Source organism: Sminthopsis crassicaudata, chromosome 1 (assembly GCF_048593235.1).
Source record: "Sminthopsis crassicaudata isolate SCR6 chromosome 1, ASM4859323v1, whole genome shotgun sequence".
NCBI classification, from domain to species: Eukaryota; Metazoa; Chordata; class Mammalia; order Dasyuromorphia; family Dasyuridae; genus Sminthopsis; species Sminthopsis crassicaudata.
Window position 1 is genome coordinate 392,588,667 of NC_133617.1, and position 11,431 is coordinate 392,600,097.

Sequence of the window (11,431 nt, forward strand, 5' to 3'; positions counted from 1 at the left end):
CTTGTACGTTCTGAAAGGCATTCCTAAAAATGGCTTTTCTGTTTTCCCTTCTTTAATGAGCTATTTTTCATTTCTTGTTGTCTTATTTTTCTTTCTGCCGACTACCCTTTTTACTTTTTTACTTTTTTCTGTTTCTTGTTTCCCTTTTTCAGGCCAGCAAGCTTTCTCTTGTCATTTCAAAGGGATGCCTGCTTCTAAATGTGAAAGAGAACTGGGGCTATCTGAGAGACAAGATAGAGATGCTCGGCTTCCTGCAGACCTGGAGAGAAACCTTTGCACAGAAGCTCTGTGAGAGAATCATGCGGAGTGGAGCCAGTCACCTCCAGTCAGGAAGGGGTGCTGAAAGAGCCAAGAGGCTCAGACAAGGAACTAGATGGGCAGCTCTGAACCGGAGAGTAAGAGGGGCCTGCAGACTTCTAGTTTAGGGGCGTATTCCCCCCAAAGCTGGAATCTAGAAAAGACAAGGGAGGGCCGGCGCATCTTCTGTTGAAGCCTTTAAGGCAGGCAAAGAAACTCTCTTTCCCGAAGTAACTTAACGCAGTTCTTCCAATTTGTAATACTACCGCCATGAGGTTGTGAGTTAATTGGAAGTCAAAAGATCGTTCCCTATTAGTGGGTCCTACTTTTTCGAATTGGGTCATTAGAGTGTGGAATTCCCTCCCAGCCTCCTCGTGGCACTAGGGGCCAAAGGCAGGGTCCTCCTCTTAGCAGTCTTGTGTTTTCCTTGTTGCCCAGAGCACGTGAGTTTTTCCCGTCCCCTTCCCAACACACACACGCGTTGCGATGGCGGTTGAGCTTGCTCCTTGCCGTCTCTCTACGTCCAGGATATGTGTAACTCCCTCCAAACCACTTTCTTCCCAGCTAGCTCGCTCTTGCCTCCAACCAAGTCCTGGGCGCTGTTCTAGCTCTCCCGCTGTGTTTCTGTAGCCGTTTCAGCGGCTCCAGCTGGCGCTGGCTCCTCGGGGCATGTAGTTAGTTCCCTGCAGGGGCCGAGCCTGCGGGTGTTCAGGCCTCTCGAAGTCCTCATGCTGCTTTGAGCTGCTCAATGTTTCTTTCTCCTTCTTTACAGAACCCAGTGTTCCTGCTTACTTCTTGAAACCTCCCCAGGTCCCTGTGGACTAAAGGTGTGAGGGGATTAGATTGAGATGCATGCTTTCTACCCTTTTCCTCCTTTCAGAAAGGAGCCAAAGGATAATTATTTACTCCAGGAGAAGGACCAAGGTTGTATCGGATCAGAGACCAAATCACAACTTTACTCTGATTTGGGCTACCCCAAGATATGCCATGGGAGGAGCTGTATTCTTTCCAGGTGTGAATGACTGAGGGGACACTGCTTTCAATCACTTCAGAAAGCCCCAAATTGCTTTCTATCAAGGTGAAGTTCTATGTAGTTTCAAAATGAAATTGCAGACAGCTTTTGAAACAATTTCCTCCCGCCTTTTCCTTCCCTCTCTATTTTATAGGTCATGATTTCCTTGGAAATAAATCCGTTTTCACTTTCTCCTTTCTCAGTTCCTCTACTGGGCACTTTCCTTTAAGCTTGGGAGTTTCAGCTGCAAACACGTTATAAGGCTTCCTTTTTCCATGCACTGCTTTAGCAAGAAATAGTATAAGCACATTTTTGGAAAGTTCAGTCTCTGAGCTTCAGTACTGAGGCTCAGAGTTTTCTGGGAACTATAAAACAGGGCAGAATAGATGGCAGTGCCAAGAAGTTCCAGCTCCCCTGTTAAGGTGATGGGGTGTTATATATCTGACTCACTTCCCAGTTCCCACAGTGGGCTATAGCATTCATGGAAATACATCACCAACTGATAGGGGAGCAGAGAATGATGGCTCATAGGAAACTGCATCTTTTTGGAAAATAACAATATCAGACAATATTGATATTTTCTTTCTCTAAAGATTTTATGAAGTAATATGGAATTATTGGGCTAAGCTAGAAGCAGATAGAGACCACAGGAGAAATTTAGGCTGTAGAAACAAAACGGGAAAGATTTTCTGAATGTGAGGTTCGGAGTTAAAAGACATCTCAGACCCAAACTCTTACTTTCTTGGGAGTGCTTTTACACTCCCAAGAATCCAAATGGAAGAGAAGGAATGGAATAGAGAGGTCTGCAGGGATAATAGTCAAAGACTTTTTAACGAACAAACTGCCCTGGGGAGTAGAAGGGGAGAGCTATACAGAATGATAGGATGGGTAGCTTGAGTTGGAGATTCTTTAACACTGACCTGGAAAGAAAGAGTGAAAAATAATCTTGCACTTTTATCCTTAACTGTTTGGCTACACACAAAATACAGGCCCAAGCTGGCACTGGTCTTGATTGGCCCTGGGTTGCAACTAGATCATTGAACTAAAACACACACACACAGTACATACATACATGCAGATACACATATACATGTGTAGATCTGTACACTAAGACAGGAATATACATATATACACATATACATACAGATATATACCAAAATATCCATATATGCCTTTAAGTGTGCACACAGATATACATTATGTAGAGCACTGTGGATAGATATGCATATTTGTATCACATGTGCATATATACATACACAACATACATGTATGTATTTATATGTATACATTTATTTATGTACATATCATACTTATATACATATGTATATGTATATGTATATACTATGCATTTACTCTATTTTTAATGTATTAATAGAGAGACACAAATTAGTAAGTTTTCTATAAAGTTTTATTGGTATCCTTTGGTTTTACATCACATTCAATTCTGAATATACTCCCCTCCTGTTTCCCCTATCCAGTGTGTTTTTCCTTTTTTTTTTTTTTTTTTTTTTTTTTTTTGGAAAGTTACAGAGATAAGCATTTACTAAGTACTACATCTATTAAATTAAATAATCACTAACACTAAGGAGGACTCAGGCTTCTTGTAGATGATATTTTTAGCTGAAACTTGGAAAAAAAAACAGGGAAATCAGAAGACAAAAATAGCTAGAAAAAGAATTCCAACATGGGGACATCGAATGAAAATATGTAGAGTTGGGAAATAATAGAGTTGTGTATTTTCCTTACAACAACCATGTGAAATAGGTAATGCAAGATATATTATAATAAGTTAATAATTGGGACTGAAATTTCTGACAATGTCTAATAGTTTTTTCATTATAACACAGAAGATAGCTGGCCCTTGCTGTTTAATTAAAAATAATCTGCTATTAAAAAATAAGAATTCTATTTTTGTTGGATTTTGTCTTTTGTTTTTAAAGAAAATCAGTGACATCACATAATAATATCCTGACCTGTGGATGATTTGGATTTAAGTGAGACAAAGTTGTCCAAATTCATCAGCTTCATTCTCTCTTCCAGAGTCATTTAAGTGCAGTAGCAAGACACAAGTCAACACAACTGGCAATGGCCCTGTGTCTAAGTGTTCACAGAGTCTCCTTCAAGTGTCTTCATGGCCCTTGGAATAAATTGTTCCCATCTGTCCATTCCAACCGGAGAAGTCTTCACATGCTTTGGGGTAAACACTTCCTAATTCAACAACGAGTTTGAGATCCCTTGCTTACCTTCAAACTGGTTTAGCCCATGTGGCCACAACATGCTGCAGCTTTTTGGAGCCAGGAGTGAAAGTTAGGTGGATCTGGTAGAGAGCAGCCCTCACACCAGAGGTACTAGTCCTCCTTGAACACTCTATAAACCTCTGTGTTTTTGTAAAAAAAAAATGTGAGAGAAGTATGGACAGGATCATATACTTATCACATCGTATCTTAAATTGTAGTTATGTGTATAAGATATACTCTGTGTGAGTTGTTTGAGGACAGGGACTGTCAGAATAAATGGATCCAAAACTGGATCCATCTAATATTCAATAGTCTCATTTTACAGTTAAAAAAACTTTAGCCTGAAGAGATTAATGCTAAATGACTTGACTAATACTAAATGATTTCTCCAAGGTCACTCAGTAGCAGAGTGATGGTTAGAATCCAGATTCTAGGATTCCAAATCCAATATTTTTCTTATTCTTAATATAATAATAACTAACATTACTATGTGCTAAATGCTTAACATATAATCTCATTTGATCCTCACAACAATTCCGGAAGATATTATTTCCATTTTATGGATGAGGAAACTGAGGCCAACAGAAATTAATAACTTGCCCAAGCTTACATGCCTAGTGCTTGAAGTAAGATTTGAATTTAGATCTTCCTGACTCCAGATTCATCACTTTATCCAGCTTGACACTTTGCTGTAACACTCATCACAGAGCTCTGATTACAACCTCAGCTTAATGTCTTTGTTGAATCAATGAATGAAGAAAGCATGCTTATTCTTATTTCAGCAAGACCCCAACCATAAAAAGCTACTGGATGAGTGGATTGGGACCATAACTGAGACACTGCCATCCAGGTTTCCTAATTGGAGGCAAAGCACAGTATATAACTACAAAATTAAGATAGTCCCTGCTGTCAAGAATCCTACTTTTTTGTTTAGATTTGTTTGTTTACTTTTTAGCTTACTTTTTTTTTTTTTTTTTTTTTTTTTTTGCTGAGGCAATAAATTGGGGCTAAATAACTTGTCCAGGGTCACACAGTCTGAGGTCAAATTTGAACCCAGGTCCTCCTGACTTCAGTGCTGGTGCTCTATCCACTGCACCGACTAACTGTCCCCTTAGCTTACTTTCTAATAAGAAGAGCAACATGTATTGGAGAATTAGCTTCTGGACATATGGCTGAACCCTTTGCAATATTTGCAAACCAAAACAAAGTAACAATGGTAACATTTTAAGGAATTCTGTGCTAGAAATTGAGGGTTAAATGCAGGAAAAGTTAGGATTGTAGAGAATTCTGAAACAAAGTATAGTTCCATTGCTGGTTTAGGAACACTTAAGTTAGGTCTCGTCTAGATTGGTAACTGCCAATATTTTATATTCCATACTCATAGGAATAGGAAAATGCCATTTTCCATGGTTCCTATTCCATACTTTTTTCAGGAAGTTCAGTCCCAAGATTTTGGACAGAGCTGGAAATGTGTTTATACTCTTACTTTCCCCAAAGGGGGTTGAAGAGTTCTTGCTTCTGGGGTTCTAGAGACATCTCTACAGCTGAAAAGAATAGGCAAATGGTAAGCTGTGAGAGTTATACGAGAGCAAGCTTTTGAAAATACAAATATGATATCTGGAAAAATATCACATTAAAACATCACTCACTAACCCCTGAAATTATAAAAGTTTTTATCAGCATCCTGAACACTGGTAAATTTGATTGGGGAAAGAGGTATAGGGAAAGCCCCTAATCTATAGGTATACATTGAGGGGATAGTCAGGATAACAATGTCCAATTAAATTTTGTTAATTTGCTTTCACTCATTCATTATTACAATTCAGTTCAACAGATTATAAGGATTCTAGATTGCAACTTGGTGAGCAATAGCCAAGGAACCATTCATTCAGAATATAATTATAGAATCTAGAAATGGAAATGATTTTAGGGATAATCTCATCTGTTTTCCTTATTTTACATATAAAGGTATTGAAATCTAGAAAATAAGTGACTTGATCAAGTTCATGCAGGCAGTAATTGGCAGACATGATTTGAACCCAAGTTCTATGATTTCAAATGTAGTTCTTTTTTCAATATATAGTCAATAAATGTAATGAATAAGTAGGAAATCATATTAGGATGACCCTAGGACTCCAAGGGCAACAGGATCATATAGATCTATTGAATGGTCAAACAAAAAGAGAATGAGAAATGAAATAATTTTATCTTTCCTATCGCCCAATTTACCTGAAGATTACACACACAAACACTTATAAAGGAAATAAGAGACATGAAAGACTCAGAGTTTTTTTCAGAAGCTGGATTAGGGAGGAAATAAAAAAATAGACCTAAGGAGAACTCAGCAAAAGTCAAGGGAAAGGGATGAATGGGAGTAGTCTGTGAAGGAGGAATGCAGGGGTTGAAGGTTGAATGAAAGCGTAAAAGAATGAGGTGTCCGGAGAAGAAGAGTTCTTTCCCCAAGGTTTCCTGTTTCCCATGGGAGCAGCCGTATACCTGGGCTCCAATCAGTGCTATTATTCATTTATTTTTCTGAACTCTACCCTCATCCATTGATTTTTTCCTACATGAATTCCTGCCTCACCATCTCCCCTTGACAATCAGACTAAGAGTGTAAAGATAACTACATCAAAGAAAAAATGACGGAGGTAAAGAACAGACCCCCCCCTCCCTCTCTCCCTCCTTCTTTCTCTCTCTCCCTTATTCTCTCTCTCCCCCTCTTTCCCACTCTCTTTCCCTCTGTCTGTCTGTCTCTCTTTCTCCCTCTCTGTCTCACTCTTCACCCACATAGAGGGAGAACACTGAGAGGATATTGGAAAGGTAGAGTGAGGATCTGGCCACAAAAAGTTATCATTTCAAAAGGATCTGGATGTCATTTTTGTTTCAAAACCAACTCCCAGTAAATGCATATAAAAGTTTAGGAGAGTAAGCAATAAAAGAATGGACATGAACAGTTCCTGTATGCCAGAGCTTCAGAATAGCCTCAATTTTGGCTCTTTCTGGTTACCTCTGTTCTTCATTTTTGTTTGCTTTGTTTACTTTTATGACTGTTACATCAATCTCTTAAAGGTCTGGAAAATTTGGGTCTCCTCAAGACAGAACAAATTTTCCCCTGGTGTCCATGGAAATTCTATATATAGGAAGCAGAATCCTATTCATTAAAGTTACATGATAATGGCATAAAATGCTCCAATTATCTGATCCAAGATATAAGATACTTGCCACCAAGTGGATGCCAATAATATGCAAATGGAAAAATGTTAATGTAGTAGTGTCTACTCTCCTGGGAAAGTCCAGGCCATTCATCAAGAGCTCCTAATGACTTGTTGCCATTCCAAATTCCACTGGCATTAACTCTTGGACAATCACAGAACTGTTTCTGAGATTAATTGGGGCTGTTTAATTACTGGTCAATTTGGAGGAAATGAATTTACAAAAGGAAGGATGAGTAATCATAGCTTGGAAAGAAATCATTTTTAAGAAACCAACTCCCATTCTGGTCCTTTCTTACTCTCTGGAGAAATTTGTTATGTGATCTATGGCTGCCTCGAACTCAGAAGTCATCCCCTCAACCCTACCCATCCTGTTTGCTGTTTACACAAGAATATTTCTTGATAAAGTCATTTCTGGACCCTGGCCTGTTTGTGAATTGCCATATGGAACTCAGCTGAAACTTTACAGTAACCACAGGCATACCTTGCTATCTCATTTAATGATTTCATAGACATTTTATATATGCTACACACACACACACACACACACACACACACACACACATATGTATATACACTCTGGAAGGTGACAGAGAGAAAAGAGTTAAGACAATAGTTTGAATGATTAAGGAAAAGAGATTGTTATTCTTATTCTTTTAAGGATAAGGAAGATCTGAATGTTGATAAGCAGAGAAGAAGGAGCCAAGAGGAGGAGGGAAAGGGAGAGAGAAGGGAGGGAGGGAGGAAGAAAGTAGAGAGAGAAAGAGAAAAAAGAAGGGAAGGAAGGAGGTGAGAGGAGAGGGAGAGAAAGAATGGTATCAATAAATAGTCTATATTTATAATAGTATTTCCTTTGCAATAACCTTCCAAAATTAGGTGGTACAAATAATATTTCCATTTTGCAGATAAGGAAACTGAGCATTAGAGAAGCTAATCTGTTTGCTCAAATTCACACAATTAGTAAGTGATAGAACCAGAATTTTAATTGATATGGTTTGAATTTAGGTTGAAGCATGCTGTTTTCACTTTCTTTCATTCTTTTCCTTTTATTTGAGTCTTCTTATATAAAATGACTAATATGGAAAGTTTTACATTTCATTTGTTTTTTTGAACTCTACACTCACCCACTGATTTTTTCCTAGATGAATTCCTATCTCACCATCTCTCCCTCTTTGACAATCAGACTAAGAGTATAAAGATAACCACATCAAAGAAAAAAAATGATGGAGATAAAGAACATCTCTCTCTCTCTCTCTCTCTCTCTCTCTCTCTCTCTCTCTTTCTCTCTCTCTCTTTCTCTCTCTCTCTATCTCTTTCTCTCTCCCTCCCTCCCTCCCCATGATTGCAATTGTATAACCTATATCTGCTTACTATCTCAGGTAAGGGGGAGAAGAGGAAAGGAAGTAATGAATTTGGAACTCAAAACAAAATGTTAAAATTATTTCAACGTGTAATTGGAGGAAAAATAAAATGTATTTTTAAAAAATGTTTGTTGAAGTAACCATTCTTTTCTCATCCTCCTCCTCCCTTCACCTTGCCTCACTTCTCCATTCTTTGCTTAGATAATACATCTATTAGTGAAAGACAATTAGATGGCCCGTAGTTAGGGAAACCCAAGTTCAAATTTGATCTTGTACACTAGCTGTGTGACTTTGGGCAAATGACTTAACCCTATGTGTCACAGTTCCCTTATCTGTAAAATGAGCTAGAGAAGGAAATGACAAACTGTGCCAATATCTTTGCCTAGAAAATCCCAAATGGGATCATGCGTAACACTGAATAACAACAACTACTTATGAGAGAGCTTGTAAAGGAACCTGGAGCAGGATTTTAAGAGGTGGCCCAGTGTTAGCTATGGACAGCAAACAGAAGGTTTGCTGGTGAGCAGGTGTATTTTATGTCATTCTTGATTACACATCCTATACTTGGAAGGTTCATACCCATTTACTTATCATGATACCTGGGCCACTAAGCCTCCAAATTAAACATTTGCCAAGATCCTAAGATTTAAAGGAAGCTGGGGTATCGATGTGGGTTCAGAGACCATGAAGCAATAGAGCTTGGAATGGACCTTATAAGCAATCAGGAAACACATAGAACACTGGATCTCAGGTCACAAAGATCTGAATTCAATTCTCATCTCTGGACTTTCTAGGTTTGTGACTTGGGAAAGTCTTTATTTGTGTCTCACCTACCTCCCAGCCTTATTACAAGGATCAAATGAGATAGTATTTGTAAAGTGCTTTATGAACCTTAAAATGCTATAAAGATAAGTTATTATTATGACTACAAATCATCTAGCTTAACTTGTATATGTATGTATGTATATATATGTATGTATGTATAAAGTATGTATATATAAAATAATTTTACACATATACCTATTATGTATTTAATGGTAGCCATCAGTAGCACAAGGGAAGAAGGAAAGGGAAGAAAAAAAGCTTAAAAGAAGGAATTTACACGATAACTTTATCATATATTTAAAAGAAATAGCAAATTATATATAATAGAATTACAGTTTTGTATGTAATCATCTTTTATTTATATCATGTTATGAAAATGTTTATTTTATTACAGCATTTAAAAATTAATAGAATATTAATGATTAAAAATAAAATAAAAAAATTTAAAGTTATAATAAATTTTATTTTAACATAACTGATCAACAAGCAAACATACATTTCTAAAATATTCTCCCTAAGAGCCTTTATGATTAGTTAGAAGAAAAGTAGGCTGAATACTTTAACCTTAAGGCTATTCTCTAATCCAGCACCCACACAAATGCCATATTGATATTTCTAAAACATAAATCTGACTATGTCACTCCCTTTTACAAAAGCTTCAGTGGCCTCCAGGAAAAAATAAATGCTGCTCAGTTTATTACTGAAAATTCTTCACAATCTAATTACAAACTATCTTTCTAGACTGATCTCCAATTCATTCTCCTCATGCTCCATTTTGTAAAAAAAAATTTTAAATTAAACTTTCCTTTTTTATTATGAATTTAACAATCATCAACCACAAAATATTTTTGCTATACAAGGAACTGAGCTTTCATTCAATACAATTGTTTTTTAAAGAAGCTTTAATAGCTTAAATTTGTACAAAGACTTTTGGAACATAATAATTATATATCAAATCTAGTGAGGTAGGAAGGAAACTTATCTATTTGTGTCTCATTATACAGTTTTTTCCTTTGTTTTTTTCTTCAGGTAAAGAATATTTAATTAATTTTTTTTTCTGAATCAATTACTACCCATAATCACTATCATCTATCCCCAAAACACACACAAATATATACAGTCCATCAAAACAAATCAACACATTGGTCTTGTCTAAGAATGAATATCTGATTCTACATTTCAGTTCCATTATCTCTCTTGCCAAGAAGTATATGTATGTTTTATCATCAGCCTTTTGAAGTCACTTTTATTCACTGCTCTGATCTGGGCTCTGAGATTTTTCAGAATCTTTTTGTTTCATTTTATGTAAATTATGCTTGTGATTCTATTCATTTCACTTGTCACATATTGGCACCAATCTTTTTAGGTTTCTCCAAATTTATCATATTTGTCATTTCTATTAGCACAATAATATTCCATTACATTCCTACAATACATGTATTTAGCCATTTTTTGCTTTTTGCCCCTGCCTCTTGGAATCCCTGGTTCTCTTCAAGAATCAGTTCAAGCATCATCTCCTATAAAATCCCTTAATTCTTCTTGCTCTTCCACAAATCTACTTTGTGAAATATTTGGGATTTACTGATTCATGAGCATATATAAGTTCTGTTAGGATGAGGAAATTGACTTATTCAGACCCATTCCACTTAAGGTAAGTGATAGAGCATCCTATCAGTCAACTCAATCATAGGTCTTAGATTAAGATGGGGGGTGGGCAACAGAACTGGAATGGCCAAATCAAAACAACTGTAAGTTGCAACTTACATCCTGAAAATTGGTACAAATGACAAAAAGATGGCAAAAGTGTTGGAGAGGTTGTAAGAAGATAAGCACACCAGCACATTATTGGTGGAGTTGTGAATTAGTGTAGTCATTTTGGAAAGCAATTTGGATTTAGAGATAAAGTGACTAAAATGTTTATAACCTTTGACTCAAAGATTTCATTACTAGGCTTTTATCCCAATAAGGCCATTGATCTGCCCCACAGTATTTATAGCAGCAATTTTTGTGATGGCAAAGAAAACCAAAGTTCATTGATTAAGAAGGATAAACAAATTGTGGTAAATGAATGTATGTGAATATTATCACTATGTATGAAATACTAAATGTGATAAATCAGAAAAATATCAACATGAATTGATGCAGAATGAAAGAACCAAGAAAGCAATATAGACAATGACTTCAAGAATGTAAATGGAAAAAAAAACAAAGAAAGTTGAATATTTCAAAATTATAAACAACAAACAAGGCTAGAAAGAATGTGAGAATATACTCTTACTCCATCCCTTTGGGGTGATGGTTCCACAAGTGTTATATATTGCACAGATTTTCAGATTTTTGTTGTTATTGTATTAATCAATTATGTTTATTTTTCTCTTCTGTTTCTTCCTCTTTAAAAACTCTAATTGTTATATGGGATGGTTGTTGGTGGAGAGGAAGGCATCCTGGAGGGAACTATAGTGATATTAAAAATATATTGATAACATT